Below are 11943 nucleotides of genomic sequence, written 5' to 3'. Positions count from 1 at the left end.
TCATAAGAGAGCCCTTCATAGAAAATGTGCAGCTGCACCCATTCGTTGAACATATCTGGTGGGCACCTCCTTGTGAGGTCTTTAAATCTCTCCCATGCTTCATATAGAGTCTCACTATCTTGTTGCCTAAAAGTTTGGACCTCAGCTCTCAGCCTATTGATTCGTTGAGGAGGGTAAAATCTTGCTAAAAATTTATTCACCACGTCTTCCCAAGTTGTCAAGCTTTCCCTTGGGAAAGATTCCAGCCACTTGGCTGCTTTATCCCTAAGTGAGAATGGAAATACGAGCAGTCTATAGGCATCAGGATGAACACCATTAGACTTCACTGTGTCACATATTCTCAGGAAGGTGGTTAAATATTGATTGGGGTCTTCTTGAACACCTCCTCCAAACGAACAGTTGTTCTGAACAAGGGTGATGAGCTGTGGTTTAAGTTCAAAGTTGTTGGCATGGATTGTTGGCTTTTGGATGCTACTTCCACAATTGCCTGGGTTTGGATTGATGTAAGAGCCCAAAACTCTTCTATCCTCCCCAGCATGATTTGCTCTACCTCCTCCTCCATGGTTGTGATCCTCTTCTTCATGATGGTTTTCCATGTTGTCTTCCATGTTTGTTTCAAAGAATTCCTCTTCTTCCTCAGCACCAACCACTTTCTTTCCTCTTGCCTCCCTCCTTAATCTAAGGAAGGTCCTCTCAGGTTCAGAATAGAAGGAAGTTGAAGCCCCGCTTCTTCTCCCTGTCATACAACCATCAAGTGCAAGCAAGAAAAGATAGGTGCAGAAAGTATTTGTGTCAGAATTACTGTTAGTTGTGGGTGATGCAATATATCAAACAGTTAGTGGGTTAGCACACAGAATTGAAAATAACAAAGAAAAATAAAAAAAAATAGAGGGGGGAGGGAAGAAGTTTAACTAAAACAGAAAGTAAATCACTCAAACAGAAAATGAAATTCACAAAATAAAAATGCTCAATCTAGTGATCTTCCAATTTAATCATTGTTGATGCACAATCAATCCCCGGCAACGGCGCCATAAACTTGATGCACGAAAAACTTGTCTCACAACAAATCTCCCTTCGGCAAGTGTACCGAATTTGTTGTCAAGTAAAAACTCTCAATAGAGTGAGGTCGAATCCCACAGGGATTGATTGATCAAGCAAGTTTAATTAGAAGAATGTTCTAGTTGAGCGAATCCAGAATTTGGGTTGAGAGTTGCAGAAAATAAAATGGCGGGAATGTAAATAACAGAAAAGTAAATGCTAGAATTAAAGGAGTGGAAGTAAATGACTGAAAATAAATTGCAGAATTGTAAATGGGAATGGGGAATTTGCTCATAAAAGTAAATGGCAGAAATTAAAGAGAATGGGTAAGATCAGAAATGGGGAGTTCATTGGGCTTAGAAGATGTCGCAATTCTCCGGATCAAGTTCATTTTCATCTCTTCCTCAATCAATGCACTCATTGATCTCCTTGGCAATCTTAATTGATTGAATTATAATTTCTTGCAATTCAATCTCTCAAATCTTGATCAATAGCCAATTCCTTGGTCAATTGCTCATGAGAAGAGATGAAGTATGGTCACTGATTATACCACATGCATTTCCCAAATCAAGTATTGAGAGGGTTATAGTCACATACCCATCCAAACCCAATTTGGTCCAGCATGAGAAAGCAATTATAGCTTGATCTCTTCATTCCTCTTTCAAGGTTCAAAAGAGATCCAAGTTTGAATAGCTTCTTTTCCAAGATAACTACTCAATTGGATGAAGATCGAAAGCTTTCAAGTAAAATGAAGAGAAAAGATAGAAGAAGAATAATGAAAATTAGTATTGATCCATCAAATTACAACAGAGCTCCCTAACCCAATGAAAGGGGTTTAGTTGTTCATAGCTCTAGAAAATGAAAACAAAGATGGAGAATACATCATAAAACTAGAAAATGCAGAGAAGGTAAAATACAGAGAGTAGTTCCCTTTTCCCAACTTTCAGAACTCCTTCAACAATTCAAAGCTACTCCTATATATACTACTTCTATCAGCTTCTAGTTGGCTCTTCAAGTATTGGGCCTTTGGATCTTGAGTTTGAAGCAATTCTCTTCTTCATTTGGGCTTGGCTTTACTTGCAGAGAGAAAATGTGAAGTGGGCAGAGACTTTAGCTCAGGACGTTAGGGGTGTTAACGTTTAGTAAAAATATAAGTTCGAGAACGTTAGTAACAATCAACTTTCTCACAGCTTCCAAGTTAACGTGGAAGTTAACGTTGCTCCTTGGGGGGTTGTGTGGTTGCTTCCAACGTTAGTGACAATGTTGGGTGTCACTAATGTTGTCGACCATGCTTGCTTCTTACGTTAGCTCCCACGTTAACCAAGTTAATGTGGGAGTTAACATGGTATGTTTCTCCTTAGGCCAACATTAGTGACAATGTTGAATGTCACTAATGTTGGCGTTTCTCCCCCTTTCTAACGTTAGAGGCCACGTTAACTAAGTTAACGTGGACTCTAACGTGGCCACTTATGAGCATTTGCCAACGTTAGTGACAATTTTAAGTGTCACTAACATTGGCTCAACTTCCCTTCTCCACGTTAGAGTTCACGTTAACTTAGTTAATGTGACTCTTAACGTGGTCAATGATGGCTTTGAGAGCGTTATTGGCAATCACTTTTCTCATTAACTTTACATGTTACCTCCCATTCCTTGCTTCCTTTGGTCCTGAAATCAAGCAATAGAGCGCATCAAAGTTCTAGTCCAAGTCCTGGGCAATGCAACATACAATTTGTCACTAAACTTATGTAAAATCCTCATGAAATAATGTAAAATGCACAATGTATGCTTGAATCAAGGTGTAAGTGAATATCTACCTAAAACTAGCTTATTTCCTATGGAAATGCATGAAACTAACCTAAAAACAGTAAAGAAAAGGTCAGTAAAACTGGCCAAGATGCCCTGGCATCAGAAGCAAGGTCCTTCATTAGAAATTTGGAGGCACAAGTGGGTCAGCTGAATAAAAGAGTTACTGAACTCCCTCCTAGTACTCTCCCAAGCAATACAGAAGAGAATCCAAAAAGAGAGTGCAATGCCATAAATATAACCAACATGGCCGAATGCAAGGAGGAAGAAAAGGCAGAGATTTCCAGTTAGGAAGACCTCAATGGACGTCCACTGGCCTCCAAGGAGTTCTCTAATGAGGAACCAAAGGAATCTGAGGCTCATACAGAGACCATAGAGATTCTACTGAATTTACTATTACCATTCATGAGCTCTGATGAGTATTTTTCCTCTGAAGAGGATGAAGATATTGCTGAAGAGCAAGTTGCTCAATATCTAGGAGCAATCATGAAGCTGAATGCCAAGTTATTTGGTAATGAGACTTGGGTGGATGAACCCCCATTGCTCATCAATGAACTGAATGATCTGGTTCAACTGAAATTACCTCAGAAGAAACAAGATCTTGGAAAGTTCTTAATACCTTGTACCATAGGCACCATGACCTTTGAGAAGGCTCTGTGTGACTTGGGGTTAAGTATAAACCTCATGCCCCTCTCTGTAATGGAGAAACTAGGGATCTTTGAGGTACAAGCTACAAGAATCTCACTAGAGATGGCAGACAATTCAAGGAAACAGGCTTATGGACTTGTAGATGATGTCTTAGTGAAGGTTGAAGGCTATTACATCCCTGCTGACTTCATAATCCTAGAGATTGGGAAGGATGAAGATGAATCCATCATCCTTGGAAGACCCTTCCTAGCCACAGCAAGAGCTGTGATTGATGTGGATAGAGGAGAGCTAGTCCTTCAATTGAAGGAGGACTACCTTGTGTTTAAGGCTCAAGGATCTTCTTCTGTAACCATGGAGAGGAAGCATGAAAAGCTTCTCTCAACAGAGAGTCAAATAAAGCCCCTACACTCAACTTCTAAGTTTGGTGTTGGGAGGCCACCACTAAGCTCTGAGTCTATGTGAAGCTCTCTAGGAGCTTCACTGTTAAGCTATTGACATTAAAGAGGCGCTTGTTGGGAGGCAACCCAATGTTATTTAATTATATTTATTTATTTTTCATTGTTATTTTATGTTTTCTTTAGGTTGATGATCATGTGAAGTCACAAAAACAACAAAAAAATCAAAAACAGAGTGAAAACAGCATTAAAAATAGCACACCCTGGAGGACAGACTTACTGGTGTTTAAACGCCAGTAAGGATAGCAGAATGGGCATTTAATGCCCAGCCTGGCAGCATTCTGGGCGTTAAACGCTAGAATGGGCAGCACACTGGGCGTTTAATGCTAGACAGGGCTGTCTGACACAGGTTGGCGTTAAACGCCAGAAATGGGCAGCAGAGTGGCGTTTAACGCCAGGAAAGGTAGCAGAGCTGGCGTTAAATGCCAGAATTGGCACAGAATGGGCGTGTAAATGCCAGAATGGTGCAGGGACTCAAATTCCTTGACACCTCAGGATCTGTGGACCCCATAGGATCCCCACTTACCCCACATCTTCTTCTCTCCTCTTTAAACCTTTCCATAACACTCTTCCCCAAACACTACTCACATCCATCCATCATGAAACCCCACCTACCTCACCATTCAAATTCAAACCATTTCCCTCCTAACCCACCCACACATGGCCGAATACCCTCTCTCCCTTACCCTATAAATACCCTCCTTACCACCTTCATTTTCACACAACATACACACTACTACCCCCTTGGCCAAACCCTCTACTCAACTCCATCTCCTCCATTTCTTCTTCTTCTACTCCTTTCTTTCTTTTGCTTGAGGATGAGCAAATTTTCTAAGTTTGGTGTGGGAAAAGCTAAAGTTTTTTGTTTTTCCATAACCACTAATGGCACCTAAGGCCGGAAAAATCTCTAGAAAGAGGAAAGGGAAGGCAATTTCTTGCACCTCCAAGTCATAGGAGATGGAGAGATTCATCTCAAAGGTCCACCATGACCACTTCTATGAAGTTGTGGCCAAGAAAAAGGTGATCCCTGAGGTCCCCTTTAAGCTAAAAAAGAATGAATATCCGGAGATCCAACATGAAGTTTGAAGAAGAGGTTGGGAAATTCTCACCAACCCCATTCAACAAGTCGGGATCTTAATGGTTCAAGAGTTCTATGCTAATGCATGGATCACTAAGAACCATGACCAAAGTGTGAACTCGAACCCAAAGAATTGACTAACAATGGTTCGGGGGAACTACTTGGATTTTAGTCCGGAAAATGTGAGGTTAGTATTCAACTTGCCAATGATGCAAGAAGATCCTCACCCTTTCACTAGAAGGGTCAACTTTGATCAAAGGTTGGACCAAGTCCTCTTGGACATTTGTGTGGAAGGTGCTCAATGGAAGAGAGATGCAAGAAGCAAGCCGATTCAACTAAGAAGGCTTGACCTCAAGTCCGTAGCTAGGGGATGGTTGGAGTTCATCCAACGCTCAATCATTCCTACTACCAACCGGTCTGAAGTTACTATAGACCGGGCTATCATGATCCATAGTATCATGAATGGAGAGGAAGTAGAAGTTCATGAGATCATTTCCTTAGAACTCTACAAGGTGACGGACAAGTCCTCTACTTTGGCAAGGTTAGCCTTCCCTCATCTCAATTGTCACCTATGCAATTCAGCTGGAATTGTCATAGAGGAAGACATCCTCATTGAAGAGGACAAGCCCATCACTAAGAAAAGGATGGAGCAAACAAGAGAGTCCACTCATGGACCTCAACAAGAGCATGAGGAAATTCCTCATCTAGAAATCCCTGAGATGCCTCAAGGGATACATTTTCCTCCACAAAACTATTGGGAGCAAATCAACACCTCCCTAGAAGAATTGAGTTCCAACATGGGACAACTAAGGGTGGAGCACCAAGAGCATTCCATCCTCCTCTATGAAATTAGAGAAGTCCAAAGAGCCATGAGGGAGGAACAACAAAGGCAAGGAAGAGACATAGAGGAGCTAAAGCACTCCATAAGATCTTCAAGAGGAAGAACTAGCCGCCATCACTAAGGTGGACCCGTTCTTTAATTTCCTTGTTCTTATTTTTCTATTTTTCGTTTCTTATGCTTTATGTTTTGTCTATGTTTGTGTCTTTATTACATGATCATTAGTGTCTAGTGTCTATATCTTAAAGCTATGAATGTCTTATGAATCCATCACCTTTCTTAAATGAAAAATGTTTTAATTGCAAAAGAACTAGAAATGCATGATTTCGAATTCTATCTTGAAATTAGTTTAATTATTTTGATGTAGTGGCAATACCTTTTGTTTTCTGAATAAATGCTTGAACAGTGCATATTTTTTAATTTGTTTTTTATGAATGTTAAAATTGTTGGCTCTTGAAAGAATAATGAAAAAGGAGAAATGTTATTGATAATTTGAAAAATCATAAAATTGATTCTTGAAGTAAGAAAAAGTAGTGAACACAAAAGCTTGCAGAAAAAAATATGCAAAAAAAAGAGAAAGAGAGAGAAAAAGCAAGCAGAAAAAGCCAATAACCCTTTAAACCAAAAGGCAAGGGTTAAAAGGATCCAAGGCTTTAAGCATTAATGGATAGGAGGGCCCACAGGAATAAAATCCTGGCCTAAGCGGCTAAACCAAGCTGTCCCTAACCATGTGCTTGTGGCGTGAAAGTGTCAAGTGAAAAGCTTGAGACTGAGCGGTTAAAGTCGTGGTCCAAAGCAAAAAGAGTGTGCTTAAGAGCTCTGGACACCTTTAACTGGAGACTCTAGCAAAGCTGAGTCACAATCTAAAAAGGTTCACCTAGTTATGTGTCTGTGGCATTTATGTATCCGGTGGTAATACTGGAAAAAAATGCTTAGGGTCACGGCCAATACTCATAAAGTAGTTATGTTCAAGAATCAACATACTGAACTAGGAGAATCAATAACACTATCTGAATTCTGAGTTCCTATAGATGCCAATCATTCTAAACTTCAAAGGATAAAGTGAGATGCCAAAACTGTTTAGAAGCAAAAAGGCTACAAGTCCTGCTCAGCTAATTGAAGCTAATTTTCATTGATAAGTTTGGAATTCATTGCATATTCTCTTCTTTTTATTCTATTTTGTTTTCAGTTGCTTGGGGACAAGCAACAATTTAAGTTTGGTGTTGTGATGAGAGGATAATTTATACCCTTTTGGCATTATTTTTACATAGTTTTTAGTATGTTTTTATTACTTTTTATTGTACTTTTATTAGTTTTTATTCAAAAATCACATTTCTGGACTTTACTATGAGTTTGTGTGTTTTTCTATGATTTCAGGTATTTTCTGGCTGAAATTGAGGGACCTGAGCAAAAATCTGATTTAGAGGCTGAAAAAGGACTGCAGATGCTGTTGGATTCTGACCTCCTTGCACTTGAAGTGGATTTTCTAGAGCTACAGAAGCCCAATTGGTGCGCTCTTATTTGGGTTGGAAAGTAGACATCCTGGGCTTTCCAGCAATATATAATATTCCATACTTTGCCCGAGATTTAATGGCCCAAACTGGCGTTCAAAGTCAGCCTAAAACATCTTGGCGTAAAACGCCCAAACTGGCACCAAAGCTGGCATTTAACTCCAGAAACAGTCTAAGAACAAAAAAGCTTCAATGCTCAGCCCAAACACACACCAAGTGGGCCCCGGAAGTGGATTTCTGCACTATCTGCACTTAGTTATTCATTTTCTGTAACCCTAGGCTACTAGTCTAGTATAAAAACTACTTTTAGAGATTTATTTATCATCTCTCTTTGGACGTTTAGTCCTTAGACCTAAGTTTTATTGTACACGTTTGGGGGCTGGCCTCACGGCATGCCTAGACCTTTCACTTATGTATTTTCAATGGTGGAGTTTCTACACCCCATAGATTAAGGTGTGGAGCTCTGCTGTTCTTCATGAATTAATGCAATTACTACTATTTTCTATTCAATTCACGCCTACTTCTTCTCCAAGATATACTCTCGTAGTTAATTCAGTTAAGTCAGAATGAAGGGGTGACACATGACAATCACCCATTCTTCGTTACTCGCTTAGCCAAGGTCGCGTGCCTGACAACCACAAAGCGATCTACATGATGTTCAATGTAGTCATTGGACGACAGCTGGAGTATATTCTCTTGGGTTTCTAATCTAAGATTAGAACCTTCGTGGTATAGGCTAGAATTATTGGCAGGCATTCTTGAGATCCGGAAAGTCTAAACCTTGTCTGTGGTATTCCGAGTAGGATCCAGGATCCAGAAAGTCTAAACCTTGTCTGTGGTATTCTGAGTAGAATATGGGAAGGGATGACTGTGACGAGCTTCAAACCTGTGAATGTGGGGAACAAGTGACAGTCTGCAAAAGGACAATGGTCCTATTCCGACGCTAGTGGGAACCGACAGATGATCAGCCCTACGGTGACAGCGCAGATGGATTTGTTTTCATCCAAGAGGATCATACAGCTTGCCATGGAAAGAGGTAACAATGGTTGGAAGAAGGCAATAGAAAAGTAGAGGTTCAGAAGCAACAAAGTATCTCCATACGCTTATCTGAAATTCCCACCAAAGAATTACATAAGTATTTCTAACTTATTTTATATTTCATTTATATTTTAATTATCAAAACCTCATAACCATTTCAATTCTCCTGACTGAAATTTACAAGGATGACCATAGCTTGCTTCAAGCCGACAATCTCCGTGTGATCGACCCTTACTCACGTAAGGTTTATTACTTGGACGACCCAGTGCACTTGCTGGTTAGTTGTGCGAAGTTGTGAAAAAGAGTTGAGATTACAATTGAGCGTACCAAGTTGTTGGCGCCATTGAGATCACAATTTCGTGCACCATAATTCTTTTGAATCCTGCCTTAAGCATTTATCTCTTGTTCTGAAATGGTGTCAAGAATCAAACCTTGTTTTAAATTGGGAAAAATGTCATTTTATGGTTACAGAAGGTATTGTTCTTGGACACCAGATTTCAAGTAAGAAAATTGAGGTTGATAGAGCAAAGGTGGAGGTAATTGAAAAATTACCACCACCAACTAATGTTAAGGCAGTCAGGAGTTTCTTGGGTCATGTAGGATTTTATAGAAGATTTATAAAAGATTTTTCTAAAATTGCTAAACCTTTAAGAAACCTGTTGGTTGCTGATGTTCCTTTTATCTTTGATTCTGATTGTCTGCATGCTTTTGAAACTCTGAAAGCAAATCTGACCTCTGCTCCCATTATAGCTCCCCCTGACTGGGATTTACCATTTGAATTAATGTGTGATGCTAGTGATTTTACTATAGGAGCTATTTTAGGACAAAGGCATGGTAAGCTTGTACATGTCATTTACTATGCCAACCGTGTGTTAAATGATGCTCAAAAGAATTACACAACTACAGAAAAAGAATTATTAGCTGTTGTGTATGCTGTTGATAATTTTAGATCCTATTTACTTGGTTCTAAGGTTATTGTTTATACTGACCATGCTACTTTGAAGTACCTTCTAACTAAACAGGTTTCTAAACCAAGATTAATCAGATGGGTGTTGCTCCTTCAGGAGTTTGATATTGAGATAAAAGACAGGAAAGGGTCAGAAAATCAAGTAGCTGACCATCTCTCCAGAATTGAGCCTGAAGCAGGAGTACAACCACCCACAACTGTGACTGAGACATTTCTGGATGAGCAATTGTTTCTCATTCAGCAGGCTCCATGGTTTACAGACATTACAAATTATAAGGCCATGAATTTTATCCCAAGGGAGTACAACAGGCAACAAGTAAAGAAGCTATTGACTGATGCCAAGTACTACATTTGGGAGGAACCATTCCTCTTTAAAAGGTATTTATATGGCATCATCCGAAGATGTGTCCCAGATGAAAAAACACAGCAGATTCTTTGGCACTGTCATGGTTCTGATTATGGAGGCCACTTTGGCGGTGAAAGGACAACTACAAAGGTTCTTCAGAGCAGGTTTTACTGCTCGACTCTCTTTAGAGATTCAAGAGAATTCATGAAGCACTGTGATAGATGTGCAAAGGCCACAAATCTCCCTGCCAACCATGAAATGCCACAGCAGGGGATTCTTGAGGTTGAGTTGTTTGATGTGTGGGGTATTGATTTTATAGGACCTTTCCCACCCCCACATTCAAACAACTACATTCTAGTGGCAGTTGATTATGTGTCCAAGTGGGTGGAAGCAGTGGCTCTACCCACCAATGATGCCAAGGTGGTAATGAGCTTTCTTTAGAGGTATATCTTTAGCCGATTTGGTGTCCCAAGGACACTCATTAGTGATGGAGGAAGTCACTTCTGTAACAGACAACTGGATTTTCTTCTGCATAGATATGGAGTCCGTCATAAAGTGGCAACCCCCTATCACCCTCAGACAAGTGGACAGGTTGAAGTTTCCAACAGGGAACTTAAGAGGATTCTAGAGAAGACCATCAGTGTTTCAAGAAAGGACTGGTCTAGGAAGCTTGATGATGCTCTCTGGGCATACCGGACAGCGTACAAGACTCCAATTGGCATGTCCCCATATCAGTTGGTCTATGGCAAATCCTGTCACTTGCCAGTTGAGTTGGAGCACAAGGCTTACTGGGCAATCAGGTACTTGAATCTTGATTCAGAAGCTACAGGAATTAAGCGAATGCTTCAGTTGAATGAGCTTGATGAATTCAGATATTCAGCTTATGAGAATGCCAAGCTCTATAAGGAGAGAACCAAGCTACTGCATGACAAGAAGATTGCCATCAGAGTCTTTGAGCCAGGACAGAGAGTGCTTCTATATAATTCAAGGCTCAAATTATTTCCTAGGAAGTTGAAATCCCGGTGGTCAGGACCGTTTGTGGTTATCAGAGCTTCACCATATGGTCATGTAGAAATACAGGAAGAGAATTCTGATAGAAAATTTACAGTGAATGGCCAGAGGTTGAAGCACTATCTTGGAGGCGAGATTGATCGCCAGAGGTCCACTCATTTGCTGAACTAGCAGAACTGACCGTCAAGCTAGTGACATTAAAGAAGCGCTTGTCGGGAGGCAACCTGATAAATTCGTATCCTTAGCTATTTTTCGTAGTAGTAGTTTTCTTTCTTAATTGATTTTTACTAAGTTTTTACTGCTTTTCAGATCATGCAGCTATCTTAGAATAGAAGCCAGATATAATTTAAAAAAAAAGCACCCGACGCGCAAGCGTCGCTGACGCGTACGCGTCAGAGGGGTGTGCGTGAAAAATAAAAAACGAATAGAGAGCTACACGGGAGTGGCGCACGAATGGTGCCTTGCGCACAAATATCCTCACACGTGTGCGTCATTGGTGATTTTGGCACTCTGACGCGTACGCGTGACCTTGGAATTCGAAGTAAATATGTGTTTCGGCAGAGAGTTGTGCTGGCTTGGGGCTGGAAGTGTGCAAAAAGCGCAAAACCTGTTCACGGGTATGTGTCCCTGACGTGTGTGTGTCATTTGCACAAATGGCCATCCACGCGTGAGCGTGCATGACGCGCACGCGTCGTATGAAAATATTGGTTCCCAAGTCACGCGAACAAAGAGTTGTGCATGCGCGCGGCTGGCTTCGCGCGAATCGCACAAATCATGGGCACGCGGACGCATGCCTAACGCTCACGCGTCATTAAGAAAATTTCGCGACCCACGCGTACGCGTGCTGCACGCGTACGTGTCACCTTCGCCGCACAACTACACTAGTTCGCCGCCCAGTTTTAATTTTCTTTCTCCCTCTTCCAATCCTAGTTCTCTCTTGTTCTTTTATCCTTTTCTTTTTCTTTCATCATAATATTTGTCTCTTTCTATTTTCAGTTCTTCTTTGCTTGAGGACAAGCAAACCTTTAAGTTTGGTGTTGACGCTTCGCTTAGAAGTTTTCTGTTTATTCTTATGGCACCAAAGGGAGGCGAATCATCTTCACAGGAGGAGCACAACCTGAAGAATAAAATGACCGCTAGGATAACTAAGGTGGTTGAGTTCCTTTCATTCTATATTCCTTCCCGCTTTTGTTATATGATGTTACGATTT

The sequence above is a fragment of the Arachis ipaensis genome, chromosome B07 (assembly GCF_000816755.2).
Source record: "Arachis ipaensis cultivar K30076 chromosome B07, Araip1.1, whole genome shotgun sequence".
Classification (NCBI taxonomy): Eukaryota; Viridiplantae; Streptophyta; class Magnoliopsida; order Fabales; family Fabaceae; genus Arachis; species Arachis ipaensis.
The sequence above is the reverse complement of the archived record's forward strand: the minus strand, read 5'-3'. Positions refer to the sequence as shown.